Genomic DNA, 13744 nt, shown 5'->3' with positions numbered 1-13744 from the left:
CATGACTGGGAAGACAGGAGTTGGGCTGGGCATCAAGATGCAGCCAACACCAGTGCCCTGCTCTCCTTGAATCTCGCATGGCTTTCAAACTACTTCACATCATGTAGGACAGTTTTCAACCATCAGCACTTAGAGGTGGAGCAAGTAATGACAGAATCTAAAATAGTCATGTTGGGTAATTTTTTCCAACCCAACACAATGAGCATAGATATATGGGCTGAATTTGAAGATGGAACCTATAAGAAGGTATTACTGGTTAAATGAGTCATAAGAGGGGTGCCTGGGTGGCTCAGTCAGTTAAGTGTCCAACTTCGGCTCAGGTCATGATCTCATAGCCCATGTGTTTGAGCCTCGCATCAGGATCTATGCTGACAGCTCAGAGCCTGGAGCCAGCTTCAGATTCTGTGTGTCCCTCTCTCTCTGTGCTCATCCCCTGTTCATGGTCTCTCTCACACACTCTCTCTCTCTCTCTCTCTCTTAAAAATAAATAAACATTAAAAAAATTTTAATGAGTCATAAGAAAGAACTCTTTATCCAATAGGAAAGGTGTCCTGGTGTCCTTACAAGAAAAGGAAGGGGGACCAGATCTCTCTCTCTCTCTCTCTCTCTGGATGCACAAAGAAAAAAACATGTGAAGACCCAGGGAGAAGGTGGCCATCTACAAGCCAGGAAGAGAGTCTTCACGAAAGACCAAATCTACCAGCCTTTGATCTGAGACTTCTAGCTTCCAGAACCATGAGAAAATTAACTTCTATTGTTTAAGGCTCCTAGTCTACCGTATTTTGTTATGGCAGTCCTAGTAGACTAATACAATGGAAACGTCTCCTAACCAAATACAATCCAATGCTGCCACACCTCACCTACCAGATGGAAGATTTCTCACCTCTAAGTTTGCTTTATTTGTCTTTGAAGTAGAATCTATATAATCCACTCATAGGGTTTCCATGGATAATAAAAAGAGAATATGTGTAATAACCCTAATAGAGTATTTGGAATATGGAATTCATTCCTGATATAACGTCCAAGATTTTGAGTACTTCGTATCCCCATTTAAGTTGTATGGAGGATGGTGTTAGAGATAAGAAAATTTGTTTTTGGTCGTCACTGCCATAAAGGACTTCAACACTGTCTTCTCTACGTAAAGCCACGGGACATTTCCATCAACCCACTGACACAGCCCTGGCCTCATCTCTATGTTAGCCAATTACCTGATTCTTGACTCTGTGAAGATTCCTGGTCTTCAGATTCGCTTCTGAATGGAGAACTTGAGTGTCAAAAATGAGGAAAATATTATAAATTAGTTCACAGCAGGCACCTGGCTATCAGTAGAGCATGAGGCTCTTGATCTTGGGGTCATGAGTTTGAGCCCCATGTTGGGTGTAGAGATTACTTACAACCAAAACTTAAAAAAAAAAAAGAAATAAATCAGTTCACACACACGCAATAATAATAATAAATAATAATAATAATAGTAATAGTAATGAAAGGGATGTGATTAAAAACTAGAGCTGTTTGGCCCAAACAGTGGCCACTAGCCAAAAGAGGCCATTTAAACTTTTAATTTAATTTAATTTAATTTAATTTAATTTAATTTAAAATTCAGCTCCTCAAGGGTGCCTGGGTGGTTCAGTTGGCTAAGAGTCCAACTTCATTCAGGTCATGATCTCACAGTCCATTGGTTTGAGCCCCTCGTCGGGCTCTGTGCTGACAGCTAGAGCTTGGAGCCTGCTTAGGATTCTGTATCTCCCTTTCTCTCTGTCTCTCCCCCACTCATGTTCTGTCTCTGTCCATCTCTTGAAAATTAATAAAATTTAAAAACAATTTAAATTCAGCTCCTCAGCTGTACTATTCACATTTCAAATACTTAATACCTACATGTGGAAAATGGATAACATATTGGCTACTGCAGAACAGAACATTTCCATCATCATGGAAAGTTCTACTGGACAGTTGTATTAGACTCTCAAAAAAGAGATAACTTGGACAAAGAGAGGTTTGTTAACAAAATGTAAGCATAGTAGAACTAAGAGGATCTCTCAAACCAAATGTGTTTTCACCACTCTACCTCTTCTCCTATTATACCAGTGTCCAAAGTGGCCATACCTAACTTCTATTGTTTAAGTTGCTCTGGCTGGGGGGCGCCTGGATGGCTCAGTCAATTAAGTGTCCCAACTCTTGATTTCGGCTCAGGTCATGATCTCATGTTTTGTGGGTTTGAGACCCACATCATTCTCTGCGCTGACAGTGCAGAGCCTGCTTGGGATTCTCTCTCTCTCTCTCTCTCTCTCTCTCTGCTTCTCTCTCTCTCTCAAAATAAATAAACTTAAAAAAATATTTAAGTTGCTCTGACTGTGTCACTTCAGCTGGCAGTAGGGGCAGGACTGGAGGGGGACAAGAATTTTGTGACCACATGGGTTTGTGAGATGCGACTGCTTATATTTCCAAATCCAATGGGCATGATGGCAAAGGAGGTCTGAGAGACAATACTCCAGGGCAAGTTAGATGCACGCTACCCACTCTGAGTCTTTTACTGTGGAGTCTTTTTACTACCAACAAAGTACTGTGAACACACGTGCCTGGTGTCACTAAATGTCAACAGTGGTTAGAGAAGGATTTTCCAATTTTAGTATATGTGCTGCCGAAGCAAACACTAGAGAAGAATTTTCGAAATGAGCCTGCAAAACTTCCTGGAGAAAATTCACAGAAACAAGAAGCTGACATCGGTGAGGGTCAAAAGACACAGCAGGGGAAGAGGAAGAGAAGAAAAAGCAGAAGAGAGGTAGAAGAGGTCCAATAAAGCAAAAAAGAAGACTGTACCACAAAAGATTCTGATCGCCAAAATTCCCAGAGTGAAGAAGAAATATGTGACAGGACTACGTGGCTTTGCAACTTTCGAAATTGATCTTAAAGAAGCACAGAGACTTGATGCTCAAAAATTCTCCTGTGGGGACTCAGTAACAGGAGAGGATGAGATCATCATTCAGGGAGACTTTATATATGACATGATTGATGTCACTCAGGAAAAAATGGCCAGAGGTGGATGATGATGGCTACAAAGATCTTGGAAAAGCAAAGAAGTGATTTTGAAAATTTGTCTGTAGTTAATGATCGTAACTGAGAGTTGATGTGGCCAAAGGGAGAGAGGACTTAAATACATATATACACACACACACACACACACACACACACACACGTACACACACACACATGTTTATGTGTGTGTGTGTGTGTGTGTGTGCACATGTGTCTGTGTGTGTGTGTGTGTGTGTGTGTCCTACAGTAAAACTGTAGATTTTAGCACACTTGGTATTTTCACTGTTCTGGATAAGGTTGGTTCATTTTTTTAACTGCCAAAGTCTGATAAACAGAGGGGAGACTGTAATGCTTATACATGAAATAGAATTTAGTCAAATAAACATTTTGGGTCATTTAGCATTAATTAATTGGCTCTCATTTGTGTCATATAACTTTTGGAATAAAAACACTGAATTAGCAATTGACTCATGGGTGAAACACATGCCCCCATAGCAGTGGTGCCCAAACTTGACTGCACCTGGGAAGCTAAACCACTCACCGCCCCCCTCCCCTGCAACTCACACACATACCTATCACAAAACACAGGTCACAGCCCGTACCAATTAAGTCAGGAGGTTGGTGGTGAGACCAAAGCACCATTACTTTTAAAGCTTCCATGATTCCACTATTTAGACAAAGCTGAAAATCGTGATCTATGGGGTGAGCTAGTGGTTCATGAGGCACCTGGTTGTGAGAATCTGTCCCTAACACATGACGACAACCAACACAATCCAGCCTCTGTCTTGGGGAGTTGGAAATTTGGAATGAATCAAGACCTGGGGTATCACAAGGCAAGAATCCTAGTTCCTAAAAAGAGGTATGATGAAGGACGCCTGAGTGGCTCAGTCAGTTGAGCGTCTGACTCTTGATCTCAGGTCATGATCTCATGGCTGTGAATTCGAGCTCTGTGTTGGGCTCTGTGCTCGTCATGAAGCCTGCTTAAGTTAAAAAAAAAAGGGGGGAGGGGGAGATGTGATGAAAGAGGAAACAAAAGCATTGTTTTCTGTGGGTAAAGTAATTATTGCATAATTGCTTCCATGGTATCATGAAATGTCTAGTTTCACTGATGTGTTCTTAGATTCCCTTCATTTCTTGATCTATACACGTAATCCTTGATCCCCAAACTCCTTATCTATTCCTTGCTATGTCTATTCACTTCAACATGAAAGGGATTAACAGAGAAATTGATACACAGGCTATGGATAAAAAAGAACACATATTTGCAGAAGTGGACTTAAAGAATCTGTGGCTCTTTTCTCAAAAGCGTTCTTGGGCAAGCCACGTGCGAGAAACTTGACCTGCCCTGCTCAGTCTTGGCGCTATGTCTGAGGCTACAGAAGCAGTCATGGATTGTGTTGGCCCCATGCAAAGCACAGAGGTTACATACACTGCCTTCTGTGTGATGCTCCTGCACGCTGGATTCCAATGGGTGGCAGAGGTTGGGATTTCGGTGGTGGGAGGAACCCCTGGTGAGCGGGAGCCAATTCATCCCAGTAGGTGGGATCCGACTGTTAAATTTTTCAGGAATTGTGTGGGCAGGTTGCTAAACACAGCTATTGTTAAGAATTAAGTTACCGGGGTGCCTGGGTGGCTCAGTCGGTTAAGCGGCCGACTTCGGCTCAGGTCACGATCTCGCGGTCCGTGAGTTCGAGCCCCGTGTCAGGCTCTGTGCTGACAGCTCGGAGCCTGGAGCCTGTTTCAGATTCTGTGACTCCTTCTCTCTCTGACCCTCCCCTGTTCATGCTCTGTCTGTCTCTGTCTCAAAAATAAATAAACATTAAAAAAAAAAGAATTAAGTTACCTAAGACTTTCATTTAAATAGACCATATTACAAATAAATAAATGCTCGCATTTTTACTACATCTTACTCTGCACTCTTTTCTCTAAGTTTGTTATTTATTCTTTTGTCATCTCTACACTCAACATGGGGCTCCGACTCAGGGTCCTGAGATCAAAGAGTTGCAAGCTCTTTCTACTGAGCCACCCAGGCACCTCTATACTCTGTACTCTTGAGGTTATGCTAGTAGTTTGAAATCCACTATGATACAAGTAATCACCCCACAGAAATTGGATGGCACTACAAATAAAAGCTCTCTCCCTCCCCTGAGGAAGCTGGTGTTGAATATTTTCCACCACACCCCTTCAGGGACTCCCCACTCCGTCCTTCAGCCTCGTCATGAGCCAGATTCCCAAGGCACTGAGCTAGCAATTTGTTTTGGTTCCCATCTTAACCAATGACACAGTGATCTTTGCATCCATGACTGCCTTTTCGCGTATAGCTTCTCATCCTGCCTTCCTGGAAGAAGAGGTGGTTGATCTCATTCATAAATTTGTGGGTTTGCTGGTAAGACTGTATATTCATTCTCCCCCTGATTCCCATATAAGTGACCAAATTCCCCTGATTCCTGTGCGCCCCTCTGGTATCGAGGAACAGAATCCAGTACTGTTACAGCTTTTTCCATATAATCATTCCCCTTACCAGGAAATCTCTTCCTCACAGGACTCAGTTCCAAGAGCAGTGATGTGCGGTGGTGGCTTTGATATCAACACTTCACAATATCCTCCATTTTCTGAGAAAGTAGAAAACTGGTCATCCTGTATGTGCGCAGCCGAAGAGCAGGGGTGAGATACGTCATCATATCCACTGCACACAGAACGGAAGTTGTGTTATGAATACAGCATGGAGGCCTGGTGGAAGGACAATCTTGGCAGCATGATTTTATGTTAAAAGCCATGGACCCCATGCTTTGTCTTTATAGAAGTCTTCTCTCAAGCCCCCATGAGCCCATCTCACCCCGCTTCATACCAGATTGCACTGTGTCTCTATTTCCCATTCCACATTGCTCTCTCCATCCCGGGAAGCAGAACTCAGTCGATTCTCAACACCAAGTACTTGCTGTAACATTTTGTTTCATACTAGATTGTTGACCTAAGTGACCTTGTTGAGAAGTTTAGGGAGAAGAGAAGATTCCTAGCTTATATTCTGCCTTCACCCATCATTGGTGCCCGAGAGAATGGGACCCTAAGGTGAGTGTGTGAAATTCCAGGATATCAGTGAGATTATGTTCTGTAAGAACCCGCCCAGAACAGGGGCACCTGGGTGGCTGAGTTGGTTAGCAACAGACTCTTGACTTTGGCTCAGATCATGATCTCATGGTTTTTGGGTTCAAGCCCCAAGTTGGGCTCTGCGCTGGCAGTGCAGAGCCAGCCTGGGATTCTCTCTCTCTGCCGCATCCTTGTTCATGCTCTCTTGTTTTCTCTCAAAATAAGTAAACATTTAAAAATGTAAGAGGAGGGGCGCCTGGGTGGCTCAGTCGGTTAAGCGGCCGACTTCAGCTCAGGTCACGATCTCGCGGTCCGTGAGTTCGAGCCCCGCATCGGGCTCTGGGCTGATGGCTCGGAGCCTGGAGCCTGCTTCCGATTCTGTGTCTCCCTCTCTCTCTGCCCCTCCCCCATTCATGCTCTGTCTCTCTCTGTATCAAAAATAAATAAAATGTAAAAAAAAAATTAAAAATAAAATAAAATAAAATAAAAATGTAAGAGGAAAAGAACCCATTCAGTACTAATGCTCCTTTTCTACCTCCTGCCTCCACATGATGAGATACACCTGAGATGCTAAACGATGGATATCAGGCTTATTTCCTTCTTCCACTGGGGATCCTCGTCAAGATATGGAACAGAAAAGTCCTATGCTAGGTCCTTTCTTCTTCACACTTGAGAGCTGGGGTCCAGGGTCCCTTGGCTGGCTGATATCAAGATTGGGGTTAAGAGCAAGGGAGCATCCTTTCGGCCAAGACCTGTACTGTCTAATATGATAGCCACTAGACACACGTGCCTATTTAAACTTAAATTTTAATTAATTAAAATTTAAAATCAGTTTCTCACTTGAACTAGCCATATTTCAAGTGGCCAAACATCGCAGGTGGACAATGGTTTTCATATTAGACACCACGGATATGAGCTATGTCCATGCTGGCAAGAATTCTATTGATAGCCCTGACCTTAATCATCTACGATGGTTCACTTGACTAGAGATTGGCATTGGAGTAACTGGCATTGGTTCAACCAAATAAAGTGGTTTATTGAGTCCTACAAGCCACGGTACCCTGTATAGAAATATCCTATTGAGAAAGGGTGGATAGACGAAGCAACAGTGAGAAATTCTTGTGTTCATCGGCAATATATTCCAGCCTGTCAAATATTACCTTGAAATAAAATCTATATCTGAGTTACTAGTACTGGGCCAATGTCAATTTCCAAATTGTGGCAGTGATATTTTTGTTGTTGTTGTTAATGTAGTTAGAGACAGAAGAGTGGGGGAGGGGCAGAGGGGGGGAGAGAGAGAGAGAGAGAGAGAGAGAGAGAGAGAGAGAGAATCTCAAGCAGGCTTCATGCTCAGCTCTGAGCCCAATTCAGGGCTGGATGCCACGACCCTGGGATCATGACCTGAACTGAAATCAAGAGTTGGCACTCAACCGACTGAGCCACCCAGGCGCCCTGACAATGACTATGGTTATAAAAGATATCATCATTAAGGGAAGCTGGGTTGAGTGAACATTTTTGCTCATTCTGTACTACTTTGGCTACTTCCTGTGGGTCTTAAACCATCTCAAAATAAAAAGTCATAACGACGAAAAAGAAAGAACAAATACGCTGATTTTTATGCAAATAATCTCAACGTCTTTGCTTTTCACTGATCTCTCTGAGACAGAGGGACAAGATCCAGAATCTTCCATTTTATCCACACTGAATATAGTATCTCTTACCTGAGAAAGTCAATTTTGCATCGGTCCTGAGAAGGGGTAGAGATCTGTTTTTGTTTTTGCTTTGACCGGGCGGACATCCTCCACGGTGACAGGTAGAAGTTCTCTGAGCGGTAGGCGTTCTTTTCCACTTTGTCTGCATCACTGCTGCACACACACAACCTGGAAAACACAAAGGGTGTTGTGATTTGTGTGTGTGCAGGGAACTGGATGGGGGGATGGTCTCCTCACTGTGATGCAGTGGAAGTAACACAAACCAGATGCCTCATCCTCAGAGTGATGCATTTTCTGATGTCCACCTTGGGATTCACTTATTTCACTGTGTTGACTGTTACCCCATCACCACTCAGCAGACAGTGAGCTCATCTCAGGAGACATGGCTCATTTGATTCTCAATGCTTCAGGTTCATCACATGTATATGTAATACTTGGTAAGACTTAATACAGACTCGAATATAACTTGTACAACAATATTGCATGGTAGTAAAGTAGGGAGTGTGAGAAGTTCCTTACTCTTCTGCTGCCCTTCATCGGTCCTAAAAAGGGGGAACTTTTGTACAATTGCACCACACTAGATGAATTAAACTTCCCCCAAAGCAACATCTGTTTATTTAGTGTGAGTTTGTCGTGACTATGGCGACCAAAGAGAAGAGAATCCAAAGGCTGGTTCTTGGCACTTACAGCCAAATCAACATTGTTGCTTAACTCTCTGAGGGAACTATCAGTTTCCTGACTTGTAAAGCAAGGATATAACACCATCCTCGCAAATCCTTGTGATGATTAATTCTAGCAGGGTAATATTACCCAGTACCCAACCTAAAAAATGTTAGATTCCCAAAGAAAATAACTCACGTCAGTCACCCTCAATACTCCCTAGCATGGGGGCTTGTACACCTGCCATATTGGCTGCATTTTTGGTCCAATTCATTTCTGTCCAGTTCCAAGATGAGGCAAAAATGTTTTTTCATTGGTCACAAAGAAAACAAGAACCTCTGGAAGGTGTGCTGTTGAGGAGTAGCTGAAGCGTTCATGGATACAGCCTAGTGAGTTTGCCTTGTGCCTTGGGATGGTCAAAAGCACAGCCATGGCATCAGGGAAAGAGTTGGAGGAGACTCACTTGTGCTCAGGTATGAAGTTGTGGTCAGAGTCAAGGTCATATTACCCAACGATGGAGAGAGAAAGTCTAGGTAGTGCATCTGGCCATCCAGGAAGGTGTTCCCCCTCAGGTATGTTGACACGAGTGAATGGATAAGAAATGTAAGCAGAGCCTTTTCTTTAAAAAGAAAAAAGGGAAAAAAAAAAGCAAGGACACCTGGGGGGACTCAGTCGGTTAAGCGTCTGACTCTTGGTTTCGGCTCAGGTCATGATCTCACAGTTCATGAGATTGAGCCCCGCGTTGGGCTCTGGGCTGACAGCACAGAGACTACTTGGGCTTCTCTCTCTCTTCCTCTCTCTCTGCCCTCTCTCCCCCTCAAAATAGATAAATACACCTAAAAATTTTTTAATAAAATGAAATAAGTAAAACAAAAAGACCGTAGTACTCAGTATTTCATGCATCAATAATGAAGAGGCAGAGGAAAATAATGAGGTACAGAGGATACAAAGCCATCAAGAGTCCTCGAAGGGCAGTATATATACTCTCACCATGTCAAAGGGCATCTCTTAAATATGCGTATCCTTTTCTTAGATGAATATTTTTCCATTTTATCAGCCGGTGTGTTTACCTCTCTGCTACGTCTCTATTAACCCTGAGAAAAGAAAAGAAAATTGTATTCACATAAGTTGGAAGAACCTGCAGATAAATGTTAGCTTTTATGTCACCACACAATCGCCAACATTGCTTATTGTCTGCTCAAAGGAGGTACATCAGGTGAATTGTTCCCAGTAATGCTAGGCACTTGGAAGAGAGACCCAGAAAAGACTGTGAAGTTTAAAAATTATTTTTTAATTTTTCAATTTTTTAAGTGTTTGTTTCTTTCTGAGAGAGAGAGAGTGCAAGCAGGCTAGGGGCGGGGGGGGGGGGGGGGGGGGGCCGGGGGTCTGAAGTGGGCTCCCTGATGACAGCAATGAGCCCAATGCAGGGTTCTCTCTCTCTCTCTCTCTCTCCTTCTCTTCTCTGTCTCTCTCTCTCAGAACAAATAAACTTTAAAAAGAAAAAAAAAAACCCAGAAATTAGAACCACATGGTAAACACGGGCAAATACCAAAAACCATAGTACCGATTAAAACTCAAAGAGATTCATTACAGCCCGATACCGAAGAAAGATTTGTAGGAGGATATTACAGACTCTGCAGAAGTGAAGGTTTTTTCCAAGTTAATTTATTTATTTTGAGAGAGAAAGAGAACAAGTGGAGGAGGGGCAGAGAGAGGAGACAGAGAATCCCAAGCAGGCTCCCCACCACCAGCATACAGCCCAACACAGGGATCAATCCCAAGAACTGTGAGATCATGACCTGAGCTGAAACCAAGAGTCTGTCCTCAACTGACTGAGCCACCCAGGCACAGAAATGACTTTGATTTTGCTTTCTTCTGAGTCAGATGCCGGCTCTGTCTGGCTCAAATCTACCCACAACCAGCTGCAGGGGGTTCTGAAAGCCCACTTCCCCTGCTGATTTCAGAAGGAGCTTGGAACTAGGCAATCTGCAGCCAAGGGCATCCTCCCATCTGTCCCTCCCTCCCCTGAAGCCACCCTACTTGATCTTTTCCTGCAGTACTTACCTAAGTCTCGGTTTCCCCAGGGCACAGAAAGGAGAAGGCAGAGCTGGTGGCTCAGACATCCCCGGGCTGCCCCAGGTTGTGTTCATCTGGGGAAAGACTGCCCCAAAGTGAAGAGGCTGAGGCTGAGTCAGAGGAGAATTAGGGACCTCCTCTTATTAAAAGAAGAAGTCCGGCCTCTTGTTATTTATAACATAATACTTTCCCAAGAATGTGTGATCACTGATGCTCAATTTTACTTTTTTTAACGATTTTACTTGTGAGTAATCTCTACCCCCAACATGGGGCTCAAATTCACAACCCTGAGATCAAGAGTTGGGTGCTCTACCCACTGAGCCAGCCAGGTGTCCCACTGATACTCAATTTGAAATGTAATTTTAATAATACTTTTACAGTAATGTTGATATTAATAATTTTGAATTGTGCATGTAATACTGTAATTATTAGAAGGTAGCTTTGTTGGGGCGCCTGGGTGGCTCAGTCAGTTAAGGGTCCGACTTCAGCTCCGGTCATGATCTCACAGTTTGTGAGTTCGAGCCCCACGTTGGGCTCTGAGCTAGGCATGAAAACTAATTAAAAAAAAAAAAAGGCAGTAAAGGGAGCCTGGGTGGCTCAGTAAGCTAAGCATCCAACTCTTGGTTTTGGCTCAGGTCACAATCTCACAGTTCCTGGGTTCAAGCCCTGCATCAGGCTCTGCACTGACTGTGCAGAGCCTACTTGGGATTCTCTCTCCCTCTCTCTGCCTACTCACACTGTCCTTGTCTCTATCAAGATAAATAAATAAATTTTAAAATAAATTAAATAAATAGATAATGGCAAGAAAAAGCAACCCAACTTTATTATTTAAGAAAAAATTTTTTAAAAGCTTATTCATTTTTGAGAGGCAGAGACAGAGCACGAGCAGGGGAGGGACACACAGAATCCGAATGGGATCCAGGCTCTGAGCTGTCAGCACAGAGCCCGACATGAGGCTGGAACTTAGGAACTGTGAGATCATGACCTGAGCTGAAGTCGGACGCCCAACGGACTGAGCCACCCAGGAACCCCAAGCAACAACCCAACTTTAGATGTTGGCCAGGATCTGGATGTCATTGTCCTAATGCTCACTTTTTTTTTTTTTTAATTTTAAGTCATCTCTATGCCCAACATGGGGCTCAAACTCACAACTTTGAGAACAAGAGTCACGCGCTCCCCTGGGTGGCTCAGTCATTTGAGCGTCAGACTTCGGCCCAGGTCATGATCTCGAAGTCTGTGAGTTCAAGCCCCGCGTTGGACTCTGTGCTGACAGCTCAGAACCTGGAACCTGCCTTAAGCATAAACACTGCTTCAAATTCTACATCTCTCTCCCTCTCCGCCCCTCCCCTGCTTGCGCTCTGTCTCTGTCTCTCTCTGTCTCAAAAATAAATATTAAAAAAAATAAAAACAAACAAACAAACAAACAAACAGTCACGCGCTCCACCAACCGAGCCAGAGTATCGAGTAGGATATAGAGCACCGTTGTTCAGTTGGCCAGGGACACTGGCGGCAAAGGATTGCAGAAAGGAGACCAATCAGCAGGGCAGAGTTTACTCACTCTTCTGGGGAGGAGAGGGGCCAGACATCTAGAGATGAGCTGAGTTCCCGCCAGGGAGTTTTAAGGGTTTGAGAGGGCTGAGGCTCTGTCCTCAGAGGGGCCAATTTCTCGACAGGGTAGTTAGACCTAGAGGTGGTAGGTTTTTAAGAAACGCTGTCCAGGATGTGGGTTGTGGTCAGGCTAGAGAAGAGTATGGTGCCTACTTTCTGAGGTTGGTGGGTACCCTGACCTAGAAAAACAAAGAGTTCAGGGTCAAGGGCACACTTGACCCTGTGAGTCTTGCCACTAAGTGTGGCTGGTGGGGCAGAGAGCTTTGAATAGATTCCTTTCAACAGTCATTTTGGCTTCAGTGCAAAACATCCTAGGGGACGCCTGGGTGGCTCAGTCTGTTAAGCATCCTACTTCAGCTCAGGTCATGATCTCTGGGTTCGTGAGTTCAAGCCCCATGCCGGGCTCTGTGCTAACAAGCTCAGAGCCTGGAGCCTGCTTTGGATTCTGTGTCTCCCTCTCTCTCTCTGCCCCTCCCCAGCTCATGCTCTCTCTCTCTCTCTCTCCCTCTCCCTCTCTCTCTGAAAAATAAATAAATATTAAGAAAAAAAATGTTAAAGATCCCATAATTTGCATACTTTGAAATTTTCCTTTTATTTCAAAATAATACGTGTATTTGTAGCCTTGGGTTGTTTTAGGGGTAAACAAAATAAAACCTTTATTTTTCCAAACCTGTCATTGTACCTTAATTGTACAGTATGATGTGTGTGTCACTACTGATATATTTTTTTATTTGTTTCTACCATATATTTTGTGATTTCTATTTTGCCTTATTTTAAATGTTTATTTATTTTGAGAGAGAGAAAGGGAGAGGCAGAGAGAGAATCCTAAGCAGGCTCCACACTGTCAGCGCAGAGCCTGACACGGGGCTCAAACTCAGGAACCGTGAAATCATGACCTGAGTGGAAACTAAGAGTCGGACACTTAACTAACTGAGCTACCCAGGTGCCCCTATTCTGCCTTATTTTAGGAATTTTTCTTTACCCTTTCTTGCTTCAAGTTTGATGAGAATGTTTTCTTGTTCTGTTTTTTTTTTTTCTCTCCCTTTCTTGGTTTTGAAATCTATGCTGTTTTTTTACAACGACCTGAAAATTGTAGCACACATTTATTTAATTTTTTTTAATAAACTTTTTTTTTAAGTAAGCCCAGTGCCCAACACAGGGCTCAAACTCATGACCCCAAGATCAAGAGTCATTTACTCTACTGACTGAGCCAGGCGGTCGCTCTGACACGCATTTTAAACTGAACAAATTCTCTAAAAACATTTTTTATTGCTTCTCACCAAAATGAAAACGTATTCCAACTGTCTTCCTCCTAAATTCAGTGCCTTTGCTGTCCAAGTTCCAGAGTTAACCCACAAGTCAAATGTCTTCTTAGATAGTCACCCGTTATGGATATTCTCACGCCTGGTTGCCATTTTCCTTTCGAGGTATTTTTCCTATCCTTCTGGTCTGGCAAGTATTTTCCCATCTTCATTCTTGAGATGTTTTGTTTTTAATTTTTTTAATGTTTATTTATTTTTGAGAAAGACAGACAGAGCATGAGCAGGGGAGCTGAAGAAACAGAGAGA

At 43.3% G+C, this 13744-nt stretch overlaps 1 long non-coding RNA gene and 1 pseudogene across 2 annotated transcripts; one reads left to right on the top strand and one right to left on the bottom strand.

Moving 5' to 3' along the window:
* Positions 1-168: 168 nt before the first annotated feature.
* LOC125916139 (density-regulated protein-like) lies at positions 169-3081 on the top strand (annotated as a pseudogene).
* A 109-nt stretch (positions 3082-3190) lies between these two features.
* On the bottom strand, positions 3191-10708 carry LOC125915622 (uncharacterized). 2 transcript variants are annotated; one of them, XR_007455715.1, is made up of 5 exons: positions 10557-10708; positions 9483-9586; positions 7842-8000; positions 5555-5719; positions 3191-4830 (listed from the first exon to the last, which is right to left on the bottom strand). It is a non-coding gene; the product is annotated as an uncharacterized LOC125915622 (long non-coding RNA). The 2 variants fall into 2 exon arrangements; XR_007455714.1 differs by lacking the exon at positions 3191-4830 and having other exon boundaries at positions 4842-5719.
* Between the last annotated feature and the right edge of the window lie 3036 nt (positions 10709-13744).

This window comes from Panthera uncia (genome assembly GCF_023721935.1).
Source record: "Panthera uncia isolate 11264 chromosome E2 unlocalized genomic scaffold, Puncia_PCG_1.0 HiC_scaffold_19, whole genome shotgun sequence".
Lineage (NCBI taxonomy): Eukaryota > Metazoa > Chordata > Mammalia > Carnivora > Felidae > Panthera > Panthera uncia.
This window is presented reverse-complemented; position numbering and strand designations above follow the sequence as displayed.